Here is a 13004-nt window from a genome sequence, read left to right on the forward strand (position 1 = left end):
TCTCATATTAAAGGTTGTGTGGTGGTCAAAGGCACGGCTGCGTGCATCCAGCAAGAGGAGGAATTGATTGTTCTGGAAACTGATGAAGCTCGGGCACAATTAGATTGCAAGGCAGCACTGTGAGGTGAGAGAGCACCCTGCCTGCCTCACTGTTGATTGATGATAAAATAATAACCGCTGCGTATTAACTATAGAGTTCACCAGCAGGTTAAGGTGGGCCAAAAATTGCTGCTCTTATTAGATTCTGATATGACTTGCGATGTAAAAAGATTATTTTCACTGTGGCAGTGGGCAGTCATTTTGCATGCAGTGAGGTGGTTTCCTACAGTATGCTGATAAACTGTTAAACCTCCGCGAGATACTTTTGAGTCGGGAGGGCACTGGGTCAGGAGTCACACTAGGATGTTTGCGAATGTTATTCTGACATTCAAGCTGAAGAAAACAGATGTGAAGTCTATTCAAATGCAGTCATTTACACCGAGCTTGTCGCGGGGTCCCTGTGTTCCACTGTTTTCTCATACTGCATCAATGTCCGCTCAGAAATGTAGCTCTTAAAAAGCTGGGAGAGCATCAGTTTATCATGTTACTGCACTTCAAGATGAATATCCCCTTTCATATATGTGTCAGGGAGCCAAGCCAGTGAGTGTACAACCATAGAAAATATGAGTAAAGAAATATCCTGCTCGTGGACAGAGGCAGTTTCTCCGAGCAATCTCTCCGCTCTTTAGATAAGGATTAGGTAGGCCAAACAGTCAAACAGCAAATGCGTTTTCCTTGAAGAGAGTTCCCTCAACATGTGATTACCACCCCCTCCTTGCTCCCTCCCCTTTTTGCTCAAAGTGTGTAATCCTGCTGGTCATTTGTTAGCTGGTGCATCTCCCATGTGGAGGCGAGGCCGCTGGCAGAGTGTTGGGGTATACGGGAGGTGAAAGCTTATAGTCGCGTATCAGAGCTTGGGGATTCACGCTCATTTATCTCCATTTCGTGCACACGGTGTCTAGTAATAAAGGCTCAAGTGAAAATGGTGTTTATCATTGGCATGACAACATCTCCCAGATGCTGCAGTAGAAATCTAGAGAATAGATAACGCATTACAATAACAAGTCCTTACTCTGCAGAGAATCCAATTAGGACAGCCTTACATCATGATAATCAAGCGGAGGTGGACTGGTTCATTTAGACCAGTGGATAACAGAGCAGAGGGGAGGTCTGGTCCAGGGGATCGGGGTTAGTTGCTGTTAGACCTGCTGCATACATCAGCAGCCCTCTAGTGTGGGCAGCTTTACCCCCTAGTGGTTCACGGGAGCAATACAAGCCAGAGTTGCTTTTAATAAACATTAGGGAAAATCAGTTTAAATGCTGATGTGCGCACTAGAGTGAGAATGACTTGAGCTCACTTTATTTCTGTGCTGTGTTCATTTATAAGAATTGTGGAGTTTGTGCAACAGCAGCTGGGAAGTTTTCCTCTGTCTGTGCAGATGTTTATAAATGAATATGTCAGTATGGCTGTGATGGTGGGTTAGGTTGTTGTGGAGTGGGTGCACCACTGGGCCTGTCTGTTCTGGTGTGCTGCTTTCCTGCTGCTCAGCATTTCGCAGGGCCTCGGGGGGACACAGAGGGGACATATGACTGGGCCATGCAAAGCTGAGCTAGTCACTCCTATCGTTCCGCAACAGACGCATCTCTTTGGCGTCCTTCTGTGTCTTCATTGTAAGCGCACTCCCCAGTACTGCAGTAGACATGGCAACAAGCCTGATGTTCCTCAGCATGTTAGTTAGCGGCGTCAGATCCTTAACATCTCAGAGCTGGCAATTGCAGAGCAGGTGCACATGTAGCCACAAGGGCAAAATGGTCGTTTCTGCACTCCTTTCTCAGCAAAGCTCTGTGCTGACATAACAGTTTACCACCCACCAGCACATACTGTGTCTGGATCCCTCTTTAACATTTACATGACCATACGGTGATTTATCTGTGCTGTGTAATTCTTTGTTCAAAGATGCAATGTGAGCTCGTCCGTGTACAAGAGATGGAGAATGATGATGCTGGCGTGTGAGATTTCTGGCAGCTAATAACAGGAAATTTATAGAAATGATGGTGTAAACAAATTATTAGCAAATCTGATCCTGATTCTGGACTCCACCCCGGTTAAATGAATGTGTCATACTGAAGATAAAATAAAAAATATTCACATTAGGGAGTGCCACGTTATAAAAGAATAAGCAATTATAAAAGAATAAAGAAGTCTTTAGAATGATATAAATGCAATAAAATGAAGTCAGGACTTACAACACCTTACAGCAGGTCATGATCTGAATTATTAGTTATCTTTATTTGTACTGTATATTTGTTTATTGCTTTGTTTGTTTGTTTTATATTGTATATCACAGTTTTATGCTCCAACACTATAACAACCCCATCATTTTAGTGTTTATTCTGTGCATTTATTTATTTCTTTTTAATATCTGCGCACATACTTTGCTGTTGTTGTTTGCTATATGTGGGTAGCAAGCCTAAACTGCATTTCATTGTACTAGCCTATATTGTGTCCAATAAAGTTTAATAGCATTTATTATGCACACAACTTTGTGCAAAAGCTGTACAAATAATATATAAATCTACAGAAACAGGCTAGTGATGCAATGCTGCAGACAGTATGGAGGCAATATTGTAAGTCAAGCGCATACTGTATTCATATACAGAATTTAAATGTGGTTACTATAATTCGTGATTATAATATTTATGCAATGCATGCTGCAGACAGTGCACAATAAACACCAATATGTGCTCCGGTCTGAAGCGTATTAAACATACTGTCAATTAATTTCACCGCAAAAGAAAAAACGAGAGAGAAGTGCTTGAAAGAAATATCATGAAAGCCCGTATTGTGTAACTACACTCTGGCTCATATGAACAGCCTTTCGTTACTGTCCTCGCTCTGTGCTGTTGGCAAAGCAGCACATTGTATGTGATGAGCATGAATCCTGACCTCTGACCTGTGCCGTGGCCTTTGCAACCCCCCTGAAAGTTCAGTGGAGGGTCAGAGAGTCTTTATGCCTCCACAGACATAGTGTTGATGGAAACTCCACCCCTCCTCTGCTGGTCAGTCTGTCTCAGACAGACACAAATACACACTCAAACCAAACAAACAAAACCTGGTCATGATGTGAGCACGAGGGTCACGGAAAATTTTTATGACTGACGATGTTTGCTCGTTAGCTTTATGCAGTTTGGAACGTGCATTTTAAAAAATGTGCTCATCAGTTTCTATAAATTTAAACAAATCACAGATTGCATGGTTCATATTACACATTGTCACACTATAAAAAAAAAACAGCGCTTCTCTAAATAAACAAAAATAATTTGTTTTTTCATAGTGATGGATTATGTCTGCTGGTTTCACAGGGATGCTTTCAGTACCCTAGCTGCTGGGGTTTGATACATGCATTTCTCTATGATCTGTGGCTTCAGGCACGGCCAATGGCAAATGGGGTTGATGCTCATCACATGAGATATCACATGCTGCTAGGCAGAACATCTAGCATGTCCTGTTTGCAAGATATGCTGCTGTAACATGGAGATCATTTTCGTTCGGGGATGCCATTAATACCGAGGGCCTTACAGTTCCACTGATTTCAGTATGTAAATGATTTCATATGAGCCCAGAGCATGGCAGAATACCCTGGATTTGCTGTGATAGTTTGTTTAGGATCAGATTAGACCCCACATCATTCCATGCTAGAGATGACATCGTTACTCATCTGTTCTGCCACACGCATCAATCTTCAAACGCTCTACAGATACTCTTGAGGTGAATGAATTTTTCACTTTAGAGTTCAGTGCAGGGTCACACAGATGCATACCTTTACATATAGAGCGCAGCAGGTAAACCAAAGGACGTACAGCACTCAGTTTTCTTTCTTTCTTTTTATTCTTCCACAGTATCAAATTACTTGGGTTTTGTTTAATTATTCCAGTTGTTTCTGGTTAAGATTCACATGCATGATGCTGACACATGTTGCATGTTTTAAGTCTAAAAATTGCAAACCAGCTCGAGAATTAGTACAGTTTAAAACATACTGTATACAGTATCACTCATGTTTGCATGAGAGCGTGGTTACTACATTTTCTATTCTATATGTAACCCTGGCTTTAGAGGAAAAGTACAGCTAATCCACAATCAAAGACCAGGCTACTGCATGGCTGCAGGACATCTTCTTAGATCTTTTTTACCCTTTGGTAAATGTGATATCATGTTTTAACAGAGGTGTTCTGCGCTGACAGGTGGAGTGAAGGTAAAAGAAAGGCAGGATTTACCCTCCTAAACTGTGTGCTGTCATCTTTACAAAGCATGTTCAGAGGGTGTGAAAGGGATCATTAGTTGTGTGGCAGCGGAAGCAGGCGTGTTGTCAGCTACCTGCTATTTACTTCCCCTCATTACTGTACGCTGGCTGGCGCTGGTGGGAGTGTCAACATCATTAACATGACTGTCATTAGTCCTGTCCCACACTGCATGGAGAAGTTAGTCCTGGGGAGAAAAATGAAGCATCGTTCGACACAAACCTCTCTGCCAGTGCTGCAGCTCCCGCGCTGTAAACACCTTCATTCAGTAAGACTGGAGAAAAGGCGTCCCGAGAAGAAGGGAGAGACGAGCTCTGCACGGCGTACTGAAATGAAACCTTGTGAGCTGCATTATTAGTGCAGTGCATGCTGCCTCAGAGCCAAATCTATGGTTTGGAATAGGTTAAAAACATAAATTAATACAGAACTATAGAAATTAGACACTGAGTGAGTGTTGAAAAAATTTGATGCATGGACGAGAGCTGAAAACAATAGAGCTAATTTCTGTATCATTACATTTGCAGATGTGTGCAGCTATGCAAAACAAAAAACATCCTAATTTCGCCCAAATTTCCTCTTAATGAATGCAATGTCTTTTCTCTCAATTTGAGCTCATGCGCTATTACATGAGTGAAGATTAGAAAACAACAAAATGGCTTTAATGTGCCACTCTGCCAATTATTCAAATGCTGGATTTCACCTCTATTGTTGTATTTACCTACAGCGTTTCAGTTATGAATCTGCACCTACAGCAGGATTAAAACAAACAGTCTCCCTCACACCTTGTCATCTGCCTGACTTGGCTGGATGTTATTGTAGCCAACTTCAAGGCCTGAGCAGCAGCTGCAATCACTTATGGCAGTCTGCCTCAGTGCTCAGCCCCTCCATGCCCCCAACTAGTTTCCCATCAGCCTTGAGGGGATAAAGCTCCTTGCACTTAGTTTCAACCCTTCTGCTCTCTGTCTTGTCTCGCTGAGACCTCCCTGACCTCTGCAGAGGTGACTGGAGAAGTAGAACAACCAAGAGTGTAGCAGCACAGAACATGTCTCTGTGCAAACGAATTCTGAGTGGGTCCACATACTGTGTTTCCACAAGCTTTTTGCACAGGGCTCGAGTTCACAGTGGGCTGGGCTTCCAGGGCACAGTGTTGTCCAATGGCAGCGCCGGGATCGCCATGTGGGTCCTCTGATTTACGGTACATCATTAAGTCAACCATTCCTTCTCCCTGTGGCCCAGGTGGCTGTGGGGCCCGAGGCCCAGACACACACAAGCAGAGCAAGGCTCTCTGTGGAGCACTGCACAGCAATGGAGAAGAGGCGCATAACACAGAGGAGCAGCTGCAGACCAGTGAATCCAGCTCCATATCACAACCATGCCACATCCTTTCTTGACAGGAAGTACTTAAAACAATAAATCTCAGCACCTTCTTTGTCTACAAAGAACGTCTTGTCTTTTTTTTTTTTTTTTTTTTGGTAAAGGCACACAATTCTATTTGATTTCAGCTTCAACTGTGCAGCAACTGAGAGAAAGAATAAGAACCCAGAAACAAAAAACTGTCCCGTGTTCTATTCCAAAGCAGGATCTTTTGGAACATGTTTGATTTAAAGTGAGTCATCCTCAGGCTAGTCTCATTGACAAAATGCATGTACTTACCCCTGTAACAAACATTCATTTTATTCAGGATTTATGTATTATTACATGTTTTAATTAGTAATTTGCACCCTGGTGAATAAATAATCTGCCAAACTGCTTTTTTTTTCATCTCCTGTATCTCAGCAGTAGGAAACAAATGAAGGTGCTCTGAGTCAGGAGAGATTTTTGGAGCTGCTTTGCCCTCTAGTGGTGACTGACAGTGTCAAAGTCAAGAGAGACATGAATGCCTGCCTGCTCCAGCACAGTACCCAGCAGCCACAGCACATGAAGCACAGCCTACAGCCAAACTCTTTGAACATGTAACAGGATGACTTGTCAATCTACACAGACTTTCACATTAACAGCTTTGTCATTTTCTGCAGTCTGTCAGTAAAAGAAATTAGCTGTTACAGGTTTCAGCACTTTATGAAACTTTACAAGGAGACTTTAATATTTTACAAGGCCACTAAAAACCCTGGCAGGCTTTTCGGCTCTGACTTACGCCTTAGAGACAAACCAGGGTTTATGCTGAGGAACTAGGTGGCTCAAAGAAACTGACTGTACAGTTTAAACTTTAATTTATATTTGGAAGCGAGAAAGAAAATCTTTCCTTTATTAGGTGTCATGCTCAAATAACCGAATGTAATACTCTTTATACACCGTGTGGCTATTTTTATTTTTGAAATTTTATTTATTTACTTTTTTTGTCCATGGGTATGTTTTTGTGTGCCAAGGAGAGAGACACCTACACGCTAAGAGAGAGATTTTATTCACTATCATCTATAAGTTCATTCAGGAGGAAAGAAGTTGTGGTCATTTTAGCTTTTGGCTCCAGTTTTGGGAAATAGAAACTGTGTAGTGGTTAGGTTCTTCCTGCACACTGTTCTGTGTGTGTGTGTGTGTGTGTGTGTGTGTGTGTGTGTGTGTGTGTGTGTGTGTGTGTGTGTGTGTGTGTGTGTGTGTGTGTGTGTGTGTGTGTGTGTGTGTGTGCAAAGCCCAGCAGAAATTGGTGTTGGTGAAAAGCTTCTCGGCCCCCTCGCTGTCAGTGGGTAACGTGAGACAAACGGCGTGCCATTTGCTGTGTGCCTGACTCAGATATTGTGACCTGGCCAACTGGACAGGCCTGACTTTCAGCTCTGGCTTATCTCTCTGGCACAGCATTGGTCACTTCACACCATGCCACTTGATCAACCACATTTGCATGGGATCAGAGGCTAGTCTAGAGTGTTTTGTAATGATGTGGATGTGGAATATAGACCGACGGTGAGCTACATTTACTACTGGTAGCTTTAAATTAAAATTAAAATGCTCACTAAAACATTGCTGTTGCTGCATTTTACTGTGTCTAAAATACTGTGCACTTATTTAAGACAGTTCTCTCTCGCTGTACATGCGTTTTAATTGTCACCTGCCAGGATTGCCTTGGGATTTCAATTTAATATGAACAAACAAAAAATTATATAGAGCCATCTAGTAGGGAAACACAACACATGCTTGTCTTTTTTCAGGAACTGAACTATTAACTTTAGCTATTTATACCTAATACACTTTTACATTAAGCATTAAATATGTATGTGTTTTTCAGAAGATTATAACTAATTACCTGTAATAATTTTGAAGTTCATTATCCTCCCTCTTAAATAAACTCACCATGTTTTTCCTATTAGTGTGGATGGTTTTCATTTTAGTTTCAGCCTTTCTAGTCATTATTTGTCTCCAGTTACACCCAGATGCTACTGTAACCCACTCCTAACCTAATATGGCAACAGAGTAATGGCAAAGTGCAGTTACTGTCATGTGGCCTTGCAGCATCTTATACGGGTGTGCAGGAGCCCACAACTTGTAAGCCACACTCATGAACTTTGAGCTGTGAGAGTCAAAAATATGATCAGCAGTTTATTTTGTGGTAGGTCACTTTCTTAACTTCATACCCACTGAATTAAAAACAAGCAGTTCTTGCTCACTGCGTTTTTACCTCAAAGATAAACAAAAACGACTGACACAATATGGCTCTAAACAAGAAAATGCGTTAGCAGTCAGTTTGCTTAATAAAATCTTTAATAAATTAAATAAAATCAGATGGAGTATGATGAGGTATCCTCGCATTCAAGAGTTAATTATAATAGTACACGCGTGCACTCTTGAGCCACTTCACAGTCTACAAAAAAAATCATTAAAACCTTGAGAAAGAAAAGTACTGTTTGAAATACAGGTAACACCAACACACAAAGTGCAACCCTGTTTGCTGACACAGTAAGCCTACAGCCATCACACAAAATAAATGTCCCGCGCAATAGGAAAGCAATTTTGCAATGCATCACTTTAAGTGAGTGGACCTCTGTGCAGCAACCAGCATCTCTTAACCTTTCCCTAATTTGTCTTGTCTTGTTATGAGCTCTCAGGAACAACAACAACGTCCTTTCGCTATCAAGTTTTTAAGTGCTCAGCCCGCGCAAAGCCGGTCCACATCAGGCCCAGCGCGAAAGGATGTTAGTCAAAGACTTTGCTGAAGTCAGATTTAGTTGTATCAGTCCCTTCCTATAGTTGATGCAGCTGTTTCCTCATTTGGTCTTTGAAGAAGCTCAGAAAAACCATGTGACATTACGAACCAGGTGCTCTGACCTGTCCACTCTTTCCTGTTATTAGATAACCATTATTCAAATGAGCGGCTAATAAAGAACAAGTTACTGCAACTTTCACTGCACTCTTGATTTACTGCCGCCACCTTTCCACAGCATGCAAACATCAAACACTTCATTTCAACGGGGAGCTGATAAGGAAATGTTATCTCAGTGTGAAGGAGGCAGTGACCTCCCCTCTGGCTTGTAAGAGGTAGCAGGAGAATACTTTCAGCATTGTCCAATATCACCATCCTCTGGGAGCCAAGTATAACAATTAATAGCTCATTTACTGACGCTGCAGCACATGAACTAAAAGATACGCACATGTAGGGTTTTAATACAGCTAGTGCTGAGAGCAGAGCTAGAATACATGGTTTCTTTTCACTATAAAAAAGTTTAGGGAATGGAGCTTTTGTACTTGTATAGGACATCATCACTCTTGTTCAACAACCTGACACGTATTTTGGTAGGATTGTCACCACAAGAAGGAAGTTGTAAACCAGAGAGGCTCCCAGTGCAGGAAGCCTCTTCGCATTGTGGGTAATGTCACCTTGAAAACATGGTGGTCCTCAGTAGACCCTACACAGAACTCACACTAAGGTAGGGAACAATGTGTACCTCCCAGAACACCTTTTCTCTATTTATATACTCAGAAAATAGCATGCATTCGAGTAACAATGGAAGAAAGTGATCCCAGAAAGTGTACGTGAATCCATATCTATCCAGTGGCATTTGCAAGCAGTGTGTTTTAGACTGACAAGTTTAATTTTTAGGACTTGTTTATGTTGTGTTTATTCCCTCTCATTCCCTGGACACTTTGGTAACTCCAACCTTTCATTAAGCCTTATTACGCACAACACTCACTCAGCATCTGGCTTGGGGCTCCCAGAATGCCTCATTTGCTGTGCTTTTTATTGCAGTCATATAGCTGGAGTTGTAAATGCCTGTGTGGCTGTGTATTGTTTTGTGTTGTGGGGAGTGTGCAGTATTCTCACCAGCAACACAGAGTGTTAATGTGCCCAATTCACAGTGGCAGATCCCATGCAAATCTCTCAACAAGTTGCCTTAAAGCTTTTATGTGTGGGATTTTGCTGTGGAAAAGCGTTTTAAAGCCAAAATAACAGTCTGTGTCATTTTTGAATTATAGCTTTATTAGAAAATGCCATTAGCGGCGACAGTATTTAGACTATAGTGGAAGTGGGTTGTTCAGTTTAGCCTTTGGCCTGTGATTGGGTGAATGTGAGTTGAGTAAGTGGCACACAGTGGAGGGATTGGCAGCTCTATAACTCCCTCAGACAGGTTTGTCATCTGTGTCAATGACCCACCAGGGAGCCGGCCCTAATATCAAACCCAGTGCTGATGGATGACCACCGTTCCAGCTGTTAAAGCACTGTCACAAACAGGTTCCTTCGTAGCCTGTCAACCTGTGTATGTGTGTGTATTTGTGAGCGAGTGTGTGCTGTAAGTAGGATGTAAAAAGCCATGGTCAGCCTTGGAGCCTGGTGAAATCCAGAGCTGATGCTGTCATCATTAGCTCAGAGGGCCAACTCTGTAACAAAGCAGCTTTCTCTGGCTTTGAAAGTGGCACTCTTGCCAATTTCCCTGTGTTACATATACTCAGAAACAGTGAAAAGCATTTTGAAAAATGACAACTCAGTGAGAGTTTGAGCAGGCAAGGATACATGCAGATTTACATGCCTGCAAGAGATGATGCATCTAACTAAACTACAGTTTAATTTAGCAAAATCCATATACATGTTTCTGTCCTAAATGTAGAGCAGAAAATTTCTTAGAGCAGGTACCAGAAGACATATTCAGAAAAGGACATTTAATAATGCATCTTCTTTTGCATTCAAAATGGCACAAATTGAACTTGAATCCCTCGCACACAAGGATGTCAGGGTTGAATAAGAGTGCTGATGGTGAGTGAGATTAATACTGAAGGATCGCGTAGGTGTTGCAAACCACATTTCAAGTGTTACTGGCTTGCACTGCCTCTCTGCACAGCCTCATTGTTTCATTGTTCTGCCTCGCTTCTTTCACCAAACGTGGTTCGTAGTGGCTCAAGTGTAAACTACAGTGCATCGCAGGAAGGAAGAGGGACCTGGTGGTGGTGGGGGTTGGGAGCAGGATCCCAGACCATAAAACCTGGCAGCCGCCCTCCTGCATTGTTCAACGCCACCATTCCAGCCCTGTTTTACCATTTTCTCTCTGTGTCCTGCATATCCTGTCCTTTTAGAGGCAGTAAATGTTGTTGACTAACATGAATCCTGAGCAGGCTTCTCGGCTGCCTTTGTTCCTGCAACGAACGCCCATGAAAGCAGGGAAAATGTTGTGCTGAAAGAGCAAATAAATATGTTATGGTTATGAATTTTGACACAGACGTCATCTGATTCCAATTAGACGTATATCTGGTTGCAAGCAGCATGCATTACACAGTGGTAAGAGTACAATAAATACATACTACAGCCTTTCTGCTTCATCTTAACACACCCAAATCTCCTCTTACGGCACCACCTTGTGGCGAGACTGAACTGTCTTTTTTTTTATAAAAAAAAAACATGCTGCAGCGTCATATAACAGCAAAAGGCCACAGCGACTTAATGTGTGCATGTGTGCAGTTTACTTTTGTCTTTTTACTTGCAATATCTGACACATTGTAGCACATTTTTGTCCCATACTCCTAAACTGTTATTTTATAATGTAGCTTTAAAACAAAAATAAAAGGAAATGAGATCATGTAATAAACAGTCTTGTTTTGGCAGGTTTACCTGCATATTCACAATCAATGCAAAAGTGATATATAGCCTCAAACTTTAGTGCAAAAATGTTTCACTTAACTTTCTATCGTAAATGATTTGCCTGTTCTCGTGTGTGCAATGAAACATTCAACATGACCCCAGCAGGAGCGTTCAACTTCTGTGGAATGCAGATGCTCCCCTCTTTAGTCTATTCATGTGATTTAAGGCTGACAGGGAAACCAAGGAGGGCCAAGACTGGAGGCTGGACATGACAATGAAGCTGGAGTCCTGCACAAACGGCTCCCCCTGCTGGTGGGGTTCAGAGGGCTCTGAGGGAAAACACTGTGAGAGGCATGAATTTAGTCATCTGTCAACTTTACTCAAATAAGTTGTAAGCAGAACAGTGATACATCACTTAAAGTCTTTACATAATATTTCCCAACTTTCCCACTAACACAGTCAGAGTTCATCTGATAACCACATGGCCAGTGGCTCTCCCATCAATCCCTCCTCTTGTCTCTCTCTCTCTCGCTCTCTCTCTCTCTCTCTCTCTCTCTTCTTGGCAGGATCAGAACTGTAAACAGAGGGCAGAAAACGCCTCTATGATCCCAGCTGCAAATAGAAAGCTGGAGACACGGGAACATTTTTCTTGAAACCGCTGTACACTCCACACTAAATGTAGCCTTTCTCTGAGATCAGAAGGACTGATGAAGCCTGTCATAATCATTTCTATGCTACATTAACAGAAGCAACACTGTAGTTAGCCTTGGCATGAGCGAGTGTTGCTCAGCGGCCTCGAGCATTCATAAACTCCAACCTCCACTCCTGCTGAAGTGAAGGGTAAACGTCTGCCTGAGTTTAAAAAGTTTCACATCAGAAGCACTTAGTATTGCCTTTTAAAAGCTCTCAGATTATTTTTGTTCCATAGCAAAACCAAATACATCTGCTGTGATTATAGTAACATGACCACAGTTGTGTTTTTCATAATCAAATTCAGACTTCGTGCAAAAAAATCGCAAAGGCTTAAAAGCCTATCAGCCCCCCAAAATATTTATGGAGGATAATACTTAGTATCAAAGATCTTGTTACCTGGGACAGCTACATTTTGTAGTCCTTTATCAGATGGGAGCGCTTACAGGAAACACCTAACAGTTTCCAGGCACACGGTTTGTATTTTCAAAATCAATTTCTGTCTCACAGTTGGTTGCAGTGCCACTGAAGTCATCAGGGTCATGCACCTTCCTCCACAGTCGTTTGCCAGCCGCTTCCAGCTGAAAAATGGAGCCTTCTGGACTGGAGGGGTATATGAACAGAGATAGCTTGACACAACCATTTGTTTGGCTCAGGTGAATACAGCCAGACAGCAACACAGTCCCTTCTCCGCAGCAGGGCTTGCACTATGGCCAGATCCTACTGGACACTCATTCCTCAAAAACACTCTGAAGCTGTACTCTGAGACACCACTACTGTGCTGTTTATAAAAAGACAACAATGGTCTCTTTTATGTAGTCTGCGCCCTGATATTCAAGAGTGTTGCTTAAAATGCAGGGCAGAGTACAAACACAAGAATCAAAGCAAGAATCAAGCAATAATTCTTGGCGAGTGATATTTTACATTAAAATTGTGGTTCTTCAAAGTGCAGCAGGTGTCAGAAATGATGGAAGACACCACA

The sequence above is a fragment of the Rhamphochromis sp. 'chilingali' genome (assembly GCF_963969265.1).
Source record: "Rhamphochromis sp. 'chilingali' genome assembly, chromosome: 14".
In the NCBI taxonomy this organism is placed as follows: domain Eukaryota; kingdom Metazoa; phylum Chordata; class Actinopteri; order Cichliformes; family Cichlidae; genus Rhamphochromis; species Rhamphochromis sp. 'chilingali'.